The sequence below is a fragment of the Scyliorhinus canicula genome, chromosome 9 (genome assembly GCF_902713615.1).
Source record: "Scyliorhinus canicula chromosome 9, sScyCan1.1, whole genome shotgun sequence".
Classification (NCBI taxonomy): domain Eukaryota; kingdom Metazoa; phylum Chordata; class Chondrichthyes; order Carcharhiniformes; family Scyliorhinidae; genus Scyliorhinus; species Scyliorhinus canicula.
In genome coordinates, this window is record NC_052154.1 from 178,342,103 (window position 1) to 178,361,601 (window position 19,499).

At 45.6% G+C, this 19,499-nt stretch overlaps 1 protein-coding gene across 3 annotated transcripts in view; it reads right to left on the reverse strand.

Moving 5' to 3' along the window:
* LOC119971929 (leucine-rich repeat-containing protein 4C-like) overlaps window positions 1-19,499 on the reverse strand; it is a 1,202,445-nt gene that overhangs the window by 393,284 nt on the left and 789,662 nt on the right. For all 3 annotated transcript variants that reach the window (XM_038808271.1, XM_038808269.1, XM_038808270.1), the window contains one exon: window positions 9,857-10,042. The gene's annotated coding sequence lies outside the window, so the exon portion shown is untranslated. The remainder of the gene's footprint in view (window positions 1-9,856; window positions 10,043-19,499) is intronic.

The window sequence follows — 19,499 nt, forward strand, 5'->3', positions numbered from 1 at the left end:
TACTTGGGATATCATTTGTCACCACAGTACAAAAAGGATATTGAGACAAATCGGCAAGGTACAATAATGTACAACAAAGATGGGGCAAAAGGAAACTGCAGCTGGATAATGACCAGCAGTCGCACAGGGACACACAAACGAAAAATCGCAGGAGAGAAGATTCAAAGGTGAAATGATTCCAGATTTTAAAATTCTCAAGACACTTAGCAAAGAAGATGATGATTAACAGTTTCACCTTGCACAAAACTGTCGAGCCAGAGGACATGACCTCCACTTGGAGAGTTAAATTCCAAACGCATCGACAGAAGAATGAATTCATTGCGCGAGTGGTGAATCTATGTAACAGGGTCCCGAAGGAGGCCTTGGAAACAGGACGTATTGACTCATTTAAATGCAGATTAGATAAAGTTCTTTCAGCAAATAATCTTTCAGGCTGCAATGTGTGAGTAATGAGACATGAAATAAGGTAAAGTCCCCATGTCTGTTTGAAACAGGTGATTTTGTAACGGTGGTTCCCAAAGCTTTCACCACAAGAGGATTTCCTCGCTCTCTTGCCTCAGCCTGTTGTACACTAATTAATAAAGATAAATTTCTCTGATTAGTCATCAACTCCACAATTGTTTTAGCAGTGAAGGCACACTGGATTGACTTTGTTTTTTTTTTCAGCCATCAGTTTGAATGTGCCCGTGTGAGTGCTGACTTGTTGCTGGAGTATTGCCCAGATGTCCTGATGCGGCACGGGGTGGCCACCTAATTTAAATGAAAATTCGGGTCCAAGTGAGCTTAGCTCATCAAAGCTCCCGACCTACTTTACACTCTACGCCTGCATTGTGTCATGTTTGGCAACTGGGGTGCATCTTAAGCTCTTGGGAAATAGGGGTCAGGCGTCCGTGCATCTATGGTCATATTATTGGATCCTATGTTTGAAACTTGTGACGATTTACCATTGAAAAATGGGCAATGCTTCATCTCGTGGCCCTGGCACTATTTAACAGGATGTTCCTCTTATGGATAATAAGTTTAGGGAATGGCTGAAAAGCACAAACCCCTGCGTTCCCAGCGTACAATTCCAATACTGACAGATTTAAAATTAAACCAGATCGGGGGTTGATGGACTTTTTGCTTTTTCGCCAAATTTTCCGTCCTGCCCCAGATCATTTTGGCTTCGATTTCACATCCTCTTTAAAATAATTGTATTGGGGATCCCGTGATCTGAGCACGGGAGCAGCTGCGTTTTCGCGATCTCCGGCTCTGCTTATCTTTCAACATTTTATCCTTTGGAACATTTTCTTTTGTCCTTTCGTGATCCACGTGGTGAACGCAATGTGCCAAGAGTTGCTGGCCAGTGTTTCAGCTTTATTGAGTGGAGTTGGGAAGGCTTTAATCCTCGTTGATTCACGGCAGTTGGAAGAAATTGGGGTGGGGCCCTGCCTTTGGTAGCACAGCTACTTTTGGGAGCGTTCCCGCCCTGACGGTACGGTGTTCACCTGCGATGATGACTGCGATCGATGAAACTAATCCGTCTGTATGGCTTGACTCCATGTCGCAGGATGTCAAAACCCAGTTACAGGAGTTGCGTGGTGTCTTTATGAAGGCTGTGGTTGCGCTTGAGGAAGTCCTTGTGACAGGGAGAGCATTGTTCCTGAGGGAAGCCCGCCTCCGCGTGGTTGGGGTCCTGTTGCATGGCCTGCCGTCCTTTCTGAGGAGAGGAGTGGATGAGGGGGAACCGGTGAGAAGGCCTGCTGCGTCTGGTGTCTCTGGTGAAATTGGGAAGAGGTTCCCGGCCAAGTTTGAGAACTGACGACCATATTTCCGAATTCTCAATCTTGAGGGTGGGTGGCTTAAATTTGATGGAGCAGATTTAGTCCTGCCATCCTGGTCTCTGGTTCTGGTGGCTTTCCAACCTCTAGCTTGGTATCGTCTTGTTCCAGGCCTTGATCGAGAGATGTGGGGACTGCCTGAACTGGCCGGGCTCTCCTACCTAGGTTGTTGACTGGGCCCGGGCAGGCTGGAAGTGTTGGATCTTCATGTTCCGATCACTGAAATCCTTTGGAGATCTTGAAGGATGCTCTCCGTTTTGGTTCCTGCACTATCCTTGGTGTCTACTTTCTTCACGGGTCAGTGGAGTGATCACTTAGACTGGTGACTACCCCGCCTCTCCGGCCTGGTGTGCGTTTCCCTTGTCTCTCTGACTGGGACCAGACTATTTTCCTATTGAGAATTGGCCTTGATCCCCCCAGGGGTGCCTTTTGCCCTTTGGTGGTTCGGTGGTCTCTTTGTCCTTTGGTCCTTGTGCAAGGTAGCGGGATTGTGGGGGTTTGATTCTTCAATTTTAGCTCTGTTCTCGCTCTCCATTTTACTTTCTCTGTGGGGACCATGGTTTGTTAATATAGGTCTGGTTGTGACCTGTCCTCTCCTTGAGTTGTCTTCATCTTTTGCCACCTCAAATGCGAGAGTGGTTGCCTGTTCCAGTTTGGGTCTGGAGAATTGTGCTGTGATTTGTAACGGACAGGATGGTAACACAGTGGTTATCACAATTGCTTCACAGCTCCAGGGTCCCAGGTTCAATTCCCGGCTTGGGTCACTGTCTGTGCAGAGTCTGCACGTTCTCCCCCTGCCTGTATGGGTTTCCTCCGAGTGCTCCGGTTTCCTCCCACAGTCCAAAGATGTGCAGGTTAGGTGGATTGTTGTGCTAAATTTGCCCTCAGTGTCCAAAAAAAAGATGAGGTGGGGTTACGGGAATAGGGTGGAGGTGTGGGGATAGGGTGGAGGTTGACTTAGGTTGGGTGCTCTTTCAAGGGCCGTGCAGACTCGATGGGCTGAATGAACTCCTTCTGCATTAAATTCTATGATCTATGATCTAAGAGTTAGCTGAATTCCCCTTAGTACTGGGGCTCTTGGGTATTATACGTCTGTCTTCTGTCATTCTGTTTTAATCTATGGATGTGATGTAGGTCTAAATTGTTGCCTGCATCCTATTTGGGTGCTGCCGGATCATTTATCCAGGAGGGAGACCTTGCTGGGGATTCTGTCCCTGATTCCTCTGGTCTTGTTGTTGCTAACATTGTAATGACTGTTGTTCTGAGCTGTACTTGTACATTTGCACCTGTAGCTGTCTTTTTGCTTTTGCTTGTTTTGTGCCAATTTGCATAAGAATTGAAAGACCCCAGTAAACAGACGCGCAAAAACATCGGTCTTACTCAGCAAAATTAATAGAAAAGGCTTGAAACTGCATGAGAATTAGATCAATTTTGATCAATAAATCTCCCTAATATAATGTGCAAAATAACTACCATGGCATGTCAGGAATTCCTAGTGATCTGTGTTCACACTCACCCCCAGCACCTCCACCATATGTTTATTCGCTTATACAGATTCACATATTGGACAATCAAGTACAGAGCACAATTGGATTTTATTCAAAATCATTTGTAAAAGGAATGAAGCCACATTTGTCCCGATCACAACACAATAAAGAAAAAAACCATTATGGTTGAAGAGGGCTGTGCAGAGCCAGTTTCAATAGAAACAGAAGCATTCTACATGCTTAAAATCTTGAAACTGTCAGAGAATACGGTCAGAGAATAGGGAAAAAATATTGCATGCAGTTAGGAGAGACAAAGACAACCATCAGATTAGCCGGAAACTCTCTGGAAAAGAAGATGGTGCATAATTGTGGCAGTAATATAAAAAATTAATTTTTTTTTTGCCATGTCAGATATTAGAAGAGTAATTAGGGTTGTATGAGGCCATCGATGGATACTGTAGGACAGACGTTAACTCATTCTCGTTGCTAAATTGCTAAATGAGCATTTTGGTTTGTATACAATACTCTTGATGATGGTTATGCTCCAGATAAGGGAACTTAATATTGAATAGAATTACCATTAAAATGTAGTGACATCACGCTGGATAGATCAGAAACGTGCAATGTTGAAATAACTCTAGATCTCTATAATATCCATCCAAATGTGATGATGATAATTTTTATTATTGTCACAAGTAGGCTTACATTAACACTGCAGTAAAGTTACTGTGAAAATCCCCTAATCGACACACTCCGGAGCCATTCGGGTACACTGAGTGAGAATTCAGAATGTCCAATTCGCCGAACAAGCACGTCCTTCGGGACCTGTGGGAGGAAACCGGAGCTCCCGGAGGACACCCACGCAGACACGGGGAGAACGTGCAGACTCCGCACAGACAATAACCCAAGCCGGGAATCGAACCTGGGGTCCCTGGCGCTGTGAAGCAACAGTGCTCAGGCGCTCATATCTTCAATAGTTAACAAAGGCATGGGTGGTTCTCTGACAGTTAACACATGTAGTTCCCATTTTCAAAATAAAAGAAAATGAGACTCTAGAAAACGTAGGCCTATCCGCCTGATATTCATTGTTGGGAAGATGCTGGAAAAGATTGGGAGAGATGTCCTTTATAATCAGTTGTAAAAGGAAAGGGTCATTTACAAATTCACATTTCTGCTTCCAAAAGTAATGGGTAACGCAGGACAAGTTTTTTTTTTGAGAAAGTCGTTACGGCAGTGGTTAAGGGCCATCTGGCAGTCATTACTGATCTTGACTTCTAGCAAACCTTTCATAAGGTACCTGACACTTTTTTCATTGAGTCTCCAAGTCAGAACTGGGCTATTGTAGCAGCATTCAATTGTCTTAATTGTTCTCTGTTTGAATATGGGCAAATAGCTTCACTGCTCTGTGGGTATCTTGCAAGAGTTGGCACTAAAGGAATGAACCTTGATAAAAAAAATCTGGAGTGGAGCCCAAAAATGGACTGATATCTATTTTCCAGCAACTCCTGCAACCCCTCTGATGCCAAATGCAGAGCTTTACATTCCTCTGGACTCAACTGGGAAGGCTGTTTAGGCAGCCCAGGGTCGCCATAAATTTTACCCAGGCTTGCACGCTGAAGACGACACTTCAGTTTTGTTGCAGAGTGGCATCACAACGTGGAGAGAGGCTTTGCCATGAAGGTAACTGTCTTGTTATGCTCTTAGCGTAGCATAAGCGGCTTCCTTGATGTGCACACTGACAAAGGAAGGTTCAGACGTGGAGATAACTTCAACTTCAGTCTGCTACAATCTACGTGGTAGGTGTAATATTGAATCAACCCTGTGTCTCTACTCACTGACTGTCTCCACTGGAAAGAGGAAGATCATGTGTGTTGTGTCCTTTATATCTGAGTTGGTGTAATGCCCTCCTGTGGTCGCGCCACCTCTGTGTGTATCGTGAATGCCGATTGGTCATGTCCTATCTTACTGATCTATTGGTTGAGTGTGTGTGTGTGATGTCTCCGGTGCGCCCTCCAGTGTCTAGCTAGTCTACATGTATTTACATTAACCCCTTGTGTATTTACAGTGATGCATATCACCACAGTAACCACCACCAGCCTCAGTAGAATCCTGAAATTGGCAGCCAGCATGTTTGCATTTATTCAGATGACAGGCTATATGCAAATTGGGATCCATTGTAGAATACATAGTGCAATTCTCAGTGACGAATGGGTGGACCTCATGGTGTTGGACAGCCTGACCACTGGCGTTGGAAAGAAAACAAATCTGAAACACAGCAGCACCAATTTCCTGGGGCCAGGCATGTTCTTCCAGGCTCCAGGAAAATCTAGCCTGCCGGTTCTCCCTCTCCCCATCCAACTGTTGCCTCCCTCTCGTTGGACTTTCTCAGCTAAGCAGAGGGGGCATTGAATTTGGCTGAGCACGCTGATTAACAAGCTGCTCGTGGTTGGCTGGCTCAGTGCTTTGGGCTTTCCAAGCAAATAGAAATGAAGCCAGTGCCGGAAATTGTCGTGGGCCTTTCGCTAAAGACCTGTGCACGTCAATGGTAGCTTAAAGTATAAATCACAACCCTCTGTGAATGTTTGTGAAGCCTCAGCTGGCATCATAGAATCATACAATTTACATTGCAGAAGGAGGCCATTTGACCCATCAAGTCTGCACCGGCCCCTGGAAAGAGCACCCCATTTAATTCCACACTTCCAACCTATCCCCGCAACTCAGTAACCCCACCTAACCTTTTTTGGACACTAAGGGCAATTTAGCAAAGCCAATCCACCTAACCAGCACATCTTTGGACTGTGGGAGGAAACCAGAGCACCCAAAGGAAACCCACGCAGACACAGGGAGAATGTGCAGACTCCGCACAGACAGTGACCAAGCCGGGACCCTGAAGCTGTGAAGCAACTGTGCTAATCACTGTGCTACCGTGCTGCCCAGGAATAATAGACTGCGGGGAGTTTCAGAACCCTGGAGATGTGTGCCCAGCTTGTGTTGAATTACATGAAATGCCGTAAATGATAAATATGAGAAACATTAATTGTTTCAATTAATGATCACAAACCGCAGAACTCACTTTAACCATGAAAATGTATATCAAAAAAATATATTGGCATCTAAGGGACTAAGACAATTAAATTACAATTCCAAAGGATACTTTTCAAACAATTGTTTCATTAGTATTAATATATATACATTTTTTGAAATCCTTACTCTGTATGGACCACTGGGGTACTCAGTGTTCAACTTCAACATTTACATTTCTGATTTCAGCCTGGGGCATTTTCGTAGTCGAAGTTGCCCACCAGTAGAATATCTCACTGTTAGCTCAAACAACTGGGAGAGGTGTCGATGGCCTTACACTTCTTCCAGCACTCAACTTAACGCCCGAGGCTGGGGCCTTGAAATATGAAGCTTAATTTAAAATAAATGATCTTGACGCCAATTTCTCTGAAGGATGCACTGCACATTAGAAAAATGCACGCAAATCATTTATACTATTAAGAAGAGTGCATTTCCAGAGGGAAGCTGTGATGCTGAAATTCCATCAGCAAAATAATTTAATTTGAATCTGGAAACACTCTTTGTTCCTTTCTGAAGTGTCCGAATACATGCACATCAAAAGGGGTTGTATTTACACTGATAGTTGCTTTCAATGAGCCAGATCACTGTGCCCTTTACTGAAATTGATCAACCAACCTGAGAAATGTTCTAACCTCCAGCCCAACACCCGCCAGTGTGCATTTTATCTGAGACTAATTCATTGATACTGCGTAATTTTCGCCAGCTTATCATTAAGCCACTTTTTTTTTTGTTGCTGCTTGCTGTCCTTTTACTTACTACAGGTGGTCAGTCATGGTCAAATTGTGACTGGCTTGAGCGGATAAAACAATCAAACATCCAAGCTTGAACGAGAAAGTGGATATCAAGTCAACTGCAGGCTGCCTTTGGTGACATTTAACATTCTGTGTTCTGTTGAAAGCAGATGAAAAACAAGCAATGTGTGTGTGCCCTTTCATCGAACCTTCCAAACCAGCATTAAACAAGCGCTTTTAAATACAGTGCAAAGTAAGTGAGGAGCAATGGGCGGTTCTCGTGCCTTTACGGACAATGGCCAAAATGCAATGAGCTGAGTCTGAGTAATAATAATGTGCACTTATTTATTAAACAAAGACGAGGGAGGCAGTCAGAAATTAGCAACTGTGATACCGAGCTCATGTACCTACACTTCGACCAGATCTTCCCATCACAGATTGGGACAGGAAACCAAACTGGCACCAGGGGCCTGTCTGCCAGTCTGCCAGTCTGCCGCATCCTTTCCCAACTCTGTTGTATTTCCTGAAGGTGGTGGTGGGGGGAGGGGGAGGGGGGGGGGAGAGCCGGGGGGGGGGGGGGGGGGGGGGGGGGGGTCAGTGGGCGGGAAAGCAAAGTTTCCTGCCTCATTAATCGGGCATCTTCATTAAGGACGCAGAGTTCATTAAGATCTCAAGATCTCACCTTGCTCAGATTTTCACAGGAGTTGATGGTCATTAGGAGCTCTGTGAAGCTGACAAGCTCCATTCTGGTGGGAACAAGGGCAAACATTGCCAAGTCGGTTTTACTTGAAGGCAAAAAGTGCAAGCTTGGAAAAAGGCTACCACGCTACCGTGAAATTTTAATTGCTATCCTATCTCAAGTACCCAGTCCTTGATTTGCCCTGGACACTTTGAAGATCCTCTAATATTTTTAAGACCATGTACAGATGGCAGCAAAAGCAATGGCCACTGATTTGGACTAAAATATGGCCCAATTCTAATCCCCTCCCTGGCCGCTAATTGGGTGATAGACGCATCTCTAGAGTCATTAAGATACCGGCCCATTGAAAATCCTGCCTCCTAGCAGGTTGTCAATGCTCAGTCAATAATCACAAGAAAACTGTAATGATCAGGGTGCATAGGAAGTGATGCATCTACTTCCAATGAATCAGTATGTGATAACGATATAAAATGCTGTTTAGAAAAGGGAACCATGTTAGAGGAAGGCTAACCCACAGCGAATGAAGAGGGTACGACTGTGGAAGATGCTGTTTTATATATTCTGGTTGCTCTCAACAAAAGCACCAGAAAGGAGGCTTGGCCAAAGTCTAGAATGTTCCGGGAGCCTGCAAAGGTTGCACAGAAATCAACCCTGTTAACTTGAGCAAATCATTTTCTCCAAAGTTGATTTCAGTGAAATCATTCATCGCTTCAGCGCTCCAGGTATCCGGGAGAGCAAGTTTTCCAACTTCCCAACCTACCATCATCCATATTTTGGAGCCGAACAGCACAGAAATTAATATTCTGCTATTTCTCCAAGATTATTACAACAACAAAAACAACAGCTTATATTCTCCACTGTCTTTCATGTAATGAAACATCCCAAGGCACTTCTCAGCACCAATATGAAACAAAAATATAACACTGAGATATAGTAAGATATTGGATCAGGCGACCAAAAGATTGGTCAAGGCGTTGGTTTTAAGAAACGCCTTAAACGAGGAAAGAGAGGTAGAGGGGCAGAATTGGCTCGGGTGGGTATTAAGGAGTGTGTGGCCAAGCCAACTGTGAGCACAACCACCAACAGTGAACTGGTTAATATCAGGAATATTCAAGAGGCCAGAATTTGAGGAGCGCAGATATCGCAGAAGGTTGTGGGGCTGGAAGTGGTTGTGGAGGTAGGGAGGGGCAGGGCCAGGGATGGATTTGAAAACAATGATGAGAATTTTTACATCCAGACATTGTTTGATTGGGAACAAATGCATAGGTGATGAGGGAATGGGACCTGCTGTGAGTTAAGAAATGGGCAGCAAGGGTGGCATGTGGCGCAGTGGTTAGCACTGGGACTGCGGCGCTGGGGACCCGGGTTCGAATCCCGGCCCTGGGTCACTGTCCGTGTGGAGTTTGCACATTCTCCCCGTGTCTGCGTGGGTTTAACCCCCACAATCCAAAGATGTGCAGGTTAGGTGGATTAGCCGCACTAAATTGCCCCTTAATTGGAAAAAATATATATAATTGGGTACTCTACATTTATTTAAAAAAAGAAAACAAAAAGAAACGGGCAGCAGAATTTGGGATGACCTCAAGTTTACAGAGGGTAGTATGTGGGAGATCAGCCAGGAGTGCTTTAGATCAGTGAAGTCTGGAGATAATGGCCAGGACGTTCTGGCCCTTCCCATCATCAGGATCTTCCAGTCTTGACAAAGTCAATGAAGTTTGAATGGTGTGCTGCATTTGGCCAACCAAAGCATGAATGAGTATTACAGCAATATGGAAGCTGAAACAGTGCTAAAGTCCAGCAATCTGGAAATAGGTAGTCTTAGTGATGGCACGAATATGAGATTGGAAGCTGATCTTAGATTAAATTTGACACCAAAGCTGTGAACAGATTATCTCAGTCTCAGACTATTGACAGAGGGCATGATGGAGATGATAGTCATGGAATTTAGAGTGGGGACCAAAAATAATGGCTTGAGTACATCCTCCCAGTAGTTAATTCACTTCCTTTGAAGATTGCTCCATCAAGCTCTGTACTCACATGTTGTTCCTCTGGAACCTCAGTCCTGAGAAGCCTCCAGGTTTCCACCATTCATGTAAGTGCTACGTTTTGATGAGTGCTGATGTGACAGTGACATATATTGGTGTCTTGGTATCTGAAATGCAATACTTGTTGCTGTAGTTTGTTGCAGTGGTAATGCTTGTCCCCCAGATGGCCCAAGATCATCTATTCAAAGAAACATTTACAAAGGTAAGTATCCCATGCCCTGGCAGCCACCACACCAGTAGAGCTGACAAACAATTGCTGAAAAGAGCCTTCTTTTAGTCCATTCACCATGTTGCATTTAGAAAGCACATCTTGCTCATCCCTTACATCCCACAGCTTTTTCGATATGAAAGACTGCTAGTCTACTCAAGTGGGACAATAAAGTTCACAGCAACAATAATAGGGATTGCATTGAGTTTTGAATTCAGTGGATTGCACACTTATGCTCCAGTTAACAACTGCAGTCACTGCATTTTTTGTTCACCCTGGAACACAGGAAAGAATGAAATGAAAACAAAATGCTGGGAGTACTCAGCAGGTCAGGCAGCGTCTGTGGAGAGAGCGTTATGTTTCAGGCCGATGACTTTTCATCAAATCAGACTGTTCAAATCACTGGTTCGTATGAGCGTTCCCTCCCTCAATGATACAATTAGCACTTGGGGTTCAGTGGGGGCACATTGTTCTCGAGGCATTAAGCATAAACTCGGTAGACCGTGGAGAGGAACATTGGACAAGGAAGATCACAGGACCATGCGATCTCAATGCAATGTTGAAGGAGCAATGGGTGGGGCCGCGCCACCTAGCTCCTGCCCATTGCAGCACGAAAGTTGAAATAATCCAGTGATTGGTTAGCGGAGCTTCCAGTTAAACTGGGACAACCCTTTTGCCAGTCCAGCTGAAGTTCTGTATCTATGATTTCAGTTCTTTCCTAACTCAAGTGTGAATGGTTACAATAAGCATCTGGAATAACATAACAAATTCCCTCATGTACCATAACGCATGAATGCAAGTTTCAATTACATTTCTCTATCTCCAAAGTTAGTTCATCACCACAACATAACATTCTTTGTTTCAGTGGCTCAAAGGTGTTTTTAAAGGTGGAAGACTTCAACATATATATATGCACAAATCATACTGAAATCACAGCACAATATAATCTGTTGCAGTCCTGAGGAAGTACAATTGGATTGGGGTGGTCATATTTTTGATGACATATTGCAGGGTTTTTCAAAGTGCAGGTCCCGAACCTCAGATGGCTTGTGGGTATCAAGAGGGTTGAGGTACGATCAGTCACACTGCTGCCACTCGGTTCTGATCGTGGGAGAAGCGCCCACCAGCCAATACTGGCTTTTAAATTGAGAATAGTGGCTGCTGCCACCTTTTGAATGAAAATAAATAAAGCTGTGTGGCGTCTTCCAGCCAGAAGTGGCAGCAGAGAGCAGACACTTCACATGTACACTTGATGCCAAGTGCCCTGTATGTACATGCTTTTGGCGGCAAATCATGGTGGATAGCTTCTTCCATTTTCTAGCTGCTGGCAAGAGGACTTTGAAGATGGATTGTTTTCTTACAGGTAAAAGATGGTCAAAGTTACAAATAGGCAATGTACCTACAGGCCAGGATCTCGCGACAGAAGCTGCTGAGAGAGCTGATCAGGAGAGTCAAGGGCAGGACAGAGTAGTACTACTGTTAGCCCTGTACAGAGCTCCAGTACATCTGGTTAACAGCCTACAAAGAAGATATTTAATGTGGGAACAAAGCAGTAGAAAAATTATTTCTTTCGGTATGATTTTGCCAATTGTGCCAATGCAAATAAGGATGCAAAGCCCATGTGTGTTATATGCAGGGAAGTGCAGGCAAATAAGAGTAGTTTCAGATTTTGAAAGAGAAATGGTGAGTGAAAAATTCCTTTTGATGTTGAGGCTCCAGAGTCAGTTATTAATTTACACCTGACTCCAAATTAAAAGACCATGCTGTTGTACCTGACCTGTGTACCACATTAAAAACATGTTAAAGCCCATGAGGTGGTCAACATTCTGAAACGGCATCTACCAGGACTATCCATTGCTGAGTAAAACAAGCATTTTGTTGTAATTGCCCTTCACGATGACCTGCATGTTCAAAGTTGGATTTTCCATTTTCATAACATAAAGGTGGCACAAAGGAACTGGCTGAAGTCTGCTGATATGCGGATTGCCCTCTCCACTTTTGAACCAGATTCAGTTGAGATCGTGAGCACCAAGCACATTAAAGGTAAGCGAACGTAGCTTGTGTTGTGAACGTCGGCCGGCCTGTGCCACGAAGGTCAGTCGGTTAGCAAAAGTGAGTCCCAGGAAAATATTTTGAAAATCACTGACATATTGAACTGAGTTGCCACCTGGTGGTTCATGTGAGAACTAACAGATCGCGTGGCACTGTTTTGGGCAAAGAGGAGAAATCACAGTGTTCAGTTTATCTTTCTCAAACAACCCCACAAACACACATTTAAGTCAGTCACGGACTTCACTATTGCTGGCAGAACATTTGTACCTCAGGATCGCTGCTGTGCTTCCAAAGAAAACGAGAAACACTGCACTACAGGCCGAGGTTATTAAAATTGGAGCACTTTAAGATGTTTCTGTTTGAAAGGTGCTCCGAGAATGCAATCGCAACAATAACAGGTTGCATTTGTATAGCACCTATGGCCCCCAAAGTTCTCCACAGGAGCATTATGAAACATTTGACTCTGAGCCTTGTGTTGGGAGAGGTGCAGATCGGGGTTTAGGTTGAAAGAGGAAAGTGAGTGAAAGGGTTAATGATGGGAATTCCTGAGCTTGGGGTGTTGGCAGCTGAAGGGTTGGCCACCATTGGTGGAGTGATTGAAATCAGGGACGCACAGGGCTAAGATTTAGAGCAGTGTTGTAGGGCTGTCTGAGGTCACAGTGAGAGGGAGGCCGAGAGGGATTTGGAAACAAATGAGAATTTAAAACCAAGCTATCGCTGGGACAGGAGACAATGTGGGCCAGTGGACACAGGGGTGTTAGGTGAACGGTACCTGATCCAAACTCAGAACGAGCAGCAGCAGAGTTCTGCGTGAGCTTAAATTTAAGGGGATTGCAAAATGGGAGGAGGTCGGGGGGGAGGGGAATTGCAAAGCACGATGAAGGCTTCATTTTGAAACATTAAATTCTGAAATTGTCTCGGTACAATAAGTGATCTTGAAAGACTGCGTTTTTGCATTAAAATGTGTTATGGCAGCACAGTCTGGCTGGCTCACAGGAATGTCAGGGTTTATTTAGGCCTTTGCTCACCTCATACATTATGATTAAGAAAACTGGTTATCCATTTTGCAATTGGAGTGATGACGGCAAGTAACAAATAAGACAAATAAGACAAATAAGACAAACAAGGGGCTTTTCACAGTAACTTCATTGAAGCCTACTCGTGACAATAAGCGATTTTCATTTCATTTCATTTCATAAGACCTCTCAGAGCTCTGGGCAGGTACTGGACAAGTGGGGCACCGTCATGACAAACATCCACAGCTACCCAGATTCCTGTCTTTCAATGCTATCTTTCAGCATTGAGAAAAATTAAAACAATATCACACACATAAACATACAGGCTGGAATTTCATGTTGCTTGGGCAGACGCATACCCGACCTGGAAGCGAGTGAAATTGTGGGAGAGGATTCTCACGCACCCGAGCAATATTTTGTTTGGTGGTTGCGCGCGAGAGTTGGAAGCCCGCCCTTTGACAATCAAGCAGGCTGTTTAATCCATGAAGGGTTGAATTTGATTCAATTTTATGTGGCCTTTCTGCTTTTATGGTTGGCGGGCGGGCCGATTGGTGAGGCGGCCGTTACTTTTTCGCCTCAACCTTGATCCAGGGCAGGATGAAAGGACAGGGTCGAAATAACATTTTATTAAAGTGTCTGCGAGTTTGAGTTTGGATATGCAGCCTAGACACTCTTTGCAACACTTTCCCCATCACAATTGCTTCTTGTAGGTCTGCAACCTAGAGCCCTATGGCCTAGGGGCAGCACGGTAGCATTGTGAATAGCACAATCGCTTCACAGCTACAGGGTCCCAGGTTCGATTCCGGCTTGGGTCACTGTCTGTGCGGAGTCTGCACATCCTCCCCGTGTGTGCGTGGGTTTCCACCGGGTGCTCCGGTTTCCTTCCACAGTCCAAAGATGTGCAGGTTAGGTGGATTGGCCATGATAAATTGCCCTTAGTGTCCAAAATTGCCCTTAGTGTTGGGTGGGGTTATTGGGTTATGGGGATAGGGTGGAGTTGTTGACCTTGGGTAGGGTGCTCTTTCCCAGAGCCGGTGCAGACTCGATGGGCTGAATGGCCTCCTTCTGCACTGTAAGTTCTATGATCTAACTCCCTGAGACAGATCCACAGAGGCTGTTCCCCTTGAGGGGGCACATCAGAAGCAACGGCCCACGCCCTTCCATTTCCCCCGCACCCACCCTCTTCCCGCCGTCCGTCGGCACCACTGTGCCTTTCCCATGAATGCCCGTTAATTAGCCAGCCAGCGTCAAAGCATGTTTTGCACCCGCCTTCGGGCCTGCTGAGTGTGCCCGGCTAAAGGTTGAACCAAAACCATAATTTTGCCTGAACAATGTCCTTGCATCAGAATTCTTTAAGCTTCATGGTGTACGTGAAGATTTGACTGTAATACGGAAAGGTGTGGCTACAATAATCAGGAATGATACTGGGTTCTCCGGTCCCCCCAGCCGCCTGTTTCCCGGCGACACACCGCTCACTGGCAGCGGGATTATTTCCAACCGCCACTTATCAATGGGGTCTCCCATTGAATCCACCCTACGCCACCAGAAAACCCGGGAACGGGGACAGAGAATCCCAACGGTCGGAGACTTCCGCCCATTATTTCTCAAGCTAGTAAGGATGCAATATTTGGTTGCATAAGGCACATACGTTTGGTGCAACAATTGCCATTTTGGGTCTAAAATGGTGATTGCGCAAGCACTGAAGATGTGAAGACAACAACGGCAGTGACAAAGTTAAGTATTCGGCAGAAGGACCGATCTGGGAAACTGCATCCTTTGGCGACTCAACGCACTGGAGGACACTGACCAGGCATATTATGTTTATGGGCACCCTAGTTAAACCTGTTCACATTGTTTAAACATTTCACAAATGTATAAAGTTAAAATAGTAATAATGGCTGTAAACAAACATGAATGTTTTTTGAGGAAGGGGGATGTGGTGATATGCAGTGAGCAATATTGTAGATAGCTGGTGGTGCGATCCCCAACCAGCAGGTGGCGGTACATTTCCATCATGCGGTCTTGAGACAGTGGTCATGGGACAAGGCACTCTGATATAAGTGCAGGAAGATCCGGTGATCCTCAGAAGGCTATAAGACATACATGAGGACAGCCGTAGCATAGGGATAGTTCCAGGGAAGTATAAATAAACTCCATGATAACTTGCTCTCTGTCAGGCCATTATCTTACCCCCTGTGTATTAATAAATAGCCTGGTTTGGACAAGTCACAAGCAGTTCTGTGGATTCTTTGTTCGACATCGAACAGTGAACACAACACCAAGCACATACATTTCTGGTTACAGGCCATGTCGATGAAACTGTCAGCCTGGGTATTGGGAACTTGCGGAGTCGGTAGATCAGTTAACATACACTCGTCTGACCCGGTGCCATTTTCAATGCTCCAACCATTACCCCTTCATAACCTTGCACAGCTGAGCATGCAATCATGATATGGAGAGGCCGGCGTTAGACTGAGGTGAACACAATAAGTAGTCTTTACAACATCAGGTTAAAGTCCAACAGGTTTGTTTCAAATCACAGTGCTCCGGAAGCTAGTGATTTGAAACAAACCTGTTGGACTTTAACCTGGTGTTGTAAGACTTCTTACTCAGCATGCACGGTTGCATAGTGGTTAGCATAATTGCTTCACAGCTCTAGGGTCGCAGGTTCGATTCCCGGCTTGGGTCACTGTCTGTGCGGAGTCTGCATGTTCTCCCCATGTGTGCATGGGTTTCCTCTGGGTGCTACGGTTTCCTCCCACAGTCCAAAGATGTGCAGGTTAGGTGGATTGGCCATGATAAATTGCCCTTAGTGACCAAACTTGCCCTTAGAGTTTGGTGGGGTTACTGGGATAGGGTGGAGGTGTGGGCTTGGGTAGGGTGCGCTTTCCAAGAGCCGGTGCAGACTTGACGGGCCAAATGGCCTCCTTCTGCACTGTAAATTCGATGTTATGCAATCAGCAGCAGAAAAGAAAGTCACTGGTGCATTTAAAAGGATCATTAGCTGTTTTTAGGTCCGTTTCCAATTAATTTCTACCAGTTGTTGCTGTGTTAGCAGAAGTGTTTGGTGGTTTGTACTGTTCGTTAAAGTTGGTGAAGCCTGTGGGCAAATGGCGTGGCAGGTACTGAAAGCCTCGGTTTTCCATTGAAGTGTTCCGCCCAGACTATTTGCTCCGAGTTGTAGGTTTAGTTGTGACTAACCTCCTTGACCCTGCATTACTGAATGATTAGAGGGGGCACAGAGGAGAACAAGCTTCTTGATGAGGGAAGAGGAGGAATCTGACAGGTGCTCTGTGTAGGAGATCATGTGTAGCTGGTGCTCGACCATACTCAAACCAGCATGTAGGTCAATATCCAGTGCCCCAGCAAAAATAATGATGCTTTTCATTTTCTCCTGTAACACTGCCTGGTCAGGTTGTAGCTCTTGTGTATCTGAAAGGAGAAAGTAAAGGGTAGATTTGGGATGAGGGGAGGGTGGGGCAAAGTGTGACTTGCAATGCCTTACACAATCTGAAAATTGTAAAACTAAGGAGATAGTGGGATGAGAGCGAAGTGGGAGGTGAGGTGAAGGATTAGATATTTGTATACCATCATTTCCAAATGTTTCAGGCCTGCTGCTACTCACAGTCATTGTCAATCCCCTGAGGTCTAACAGCTCTGCTCTCTGAATGTAAGGACATGTGACTGGGCACACACACCCTCCTCCCTGAAATGCTGCAGCCTCTGGATGTGCATGACCTTGTCCTGAAATGCGTGGTAAATATGGTGCAATGTGCTTCGCTGATCTGGCTGTCATGGGCGAGCACCTGGTGGTGTGTCCAAGTTGTGAGATGTGGCTTTGAGATAGTCAGCAGTGCTAACTGTGTGAAGGTGAAGTGAGGTTCTGAGTGTGAGGTGTGAGCTGTGGGTGATAGAAATTGTTGGTAGGTAGGATGAATGGAGCAGTGTGTCAGACTCGTGGTTAGGTTGGTGGAAGATGGTGCAAAGTTCTCTGCCTCGTGCCACCGGTAGCAGAGTTACCTAATCCAAAGATGTGAAGGAAATGGGATTGGAGCCAAATGCATTTCCAATGTTCCGGCCTCCTGCTGGCGGCGGGATCGAGGTTCGCACCCCACACCAGCGGGCTGGGCACCATATTCTCCAGACCTGCCTGATTCTCCGGTCTTCTGGTTCAGGAATCACGTGGGTGAACATCACTACTGGTACTGACTGAGCATGTATATGATGCTGTGGACCTTGCGGTGGGCCAAGGGGGTACCTCTTTAAGGGAGTTGCCCCCAAAGTCCATCTGAGGGCCACCCACCCATACGCAATGTAAGACCTGTCCACCACACCCCCACCAGACCACTCCCACCGTCCCCCACAAGATACCCCCTAAATAAAGAGACCTCCAGAGACTCCTCCAATAAAGAGACTTCCTCAGAGACCCCCTAAATAAAACCTCCCCAGAGACCCCCTAAATAAAGAGACCCCCACTCCAGAGACCCCCTAAATAAAGAGATTCCCCCAGAGACACTCTGAATAGAGAGACCCCATGGAGACCCTCTAAATAAAGTGACCCTCCAGAGATCCCTTGGGGCTTCCTGTCAGGGACCACTTTTCTAGGGGGTTTGTGGTTGAGTCTCTTTATTATGGGAGTTCCTTGGGGTTCTCTTTATTTTAGGGGTCTCTGGGAGGGGTTGCTTTCCTTCGGGGGGTCTCTGTGGGAGTGGGGGGTTTGGGTCACCCCCATACTGGGGAGTTTGGGGGGTATAGGGCTAAATTGTGCTGCTGGGGGGGGGTGCTGAATTGCGATGCGCAGTGGGGGAATGGCCAGCTGCGGGACCTCGCTCTCAGGCCACCCGCTCAAAATGGCGATCCGATAGCAGGATTCCCTCAGGAATTCCTCGCAATCCTCACCATGCATAAATTTGCACGGTTAATGGTTTGGGAATCGCTCCCTGGTCTGAGCTCCCAGCGGGAGTACACCATCCCCCAAACGGAGAATTTGGCACATGGTGTTTGAAGCTGAAGTCACTGACCTTGACTACTCGTGTGAGGTCATTAAAATTCACTCTGCCTTGAATCAAGGTCCCTGTCGCTGCATTGCTTTCATTGAAACCAATGACTGTCTCCTCCCATTGTGCCTCCATACAATGGGCGTGATTCTCCGAAATGGAGACTGTCCATGGAGTAAAGAACGTCTCTCCTCCTGCCCCTCTAGCACCAACATCACTGGCGCTGCATTAGAGAACCGTGGAGCTTGCTCTCTGCAGTGTTACAATATACTCACTCTTGTTGCCGGTGCATCTCCCCTTAAAGAAGGGCAGTATGGCTCACAAAAAGTCACTGGAAAGCAAATTAATTTTACAGACTGCCTCCCACACGGCAATTTGGAACAAACGGCATCAAATTCACAATTGAAGAAACTAAATGAAAGAAAAATAAACCACTTCCGAAAATAATCAAGTCAATTTATTCACACTTTATTGCTTCATGTTACATATGCAGCACCGAAACATAAATTCTGTTTGGTTTTGGATAGATCTGTTTAAATACATATTGCTATGAATATGTAGAGAACACAGTTTGCTTTCAAACAACTCCCACATCAGCACTAAATGATATGAACTTCATGCTGTGATCAAAGTGTACAAGTTAAGCAAGTTGTAGTGATGCTAACACGCTCACTCTCTAGGTCGCTTTCTTTCACCATAATTTTCCACAATCTCACTTCTTTATTACATCAATTATGCATCTTTCCCATTGCTCTGTTGCACAAAACTATTGATCTTAAAGACAAGGATTTCTTCGACCTGTCAGATCACAAGCATAAAATGAAGTAGGCCATTCGTCCCCTCAAGCCTACTCTGCAATCCAGTAAGATTCTGGCTGATCATGAACTGAATCCCACTTTCACTTAAATCTCCAAATTATATTTAGTCTCTGAGATGCCTCCGTGGGGTGTGTTGAAGAGGCGGGGGATTGCTGTAGAAAGGATATACATACACAATTCATTTTCACCAGTTGCTTATGATAATGATTCAGTGTGGGTAGATACATTATACACAGGGTGTTGCACCGAATCTCACAGACCTGGGTGACCTCAGCTTTGGTTTCCGGTCAAAGCTGTTAGTTGTTTTCGCCTGGGATGATGGTGGGGGGAATAGAATTGGCATTAGTGTGAACCTTGGGAAGGTGGAGTGAGTAAGACCTGGGACGAGATTTAACGGAAAGGTTTCTTAGTGCCATTTGTGTTGCTGGGAGTTTCCCCACCAGCTCTGCCAGCGAGTTGTCCTCTCTAACGAATGACACGTAGGCCGCAATTTAATGGTCGGGTTGCGCTTAAGCGAGAGCGCGACGAGGTTGTTAAATCACGG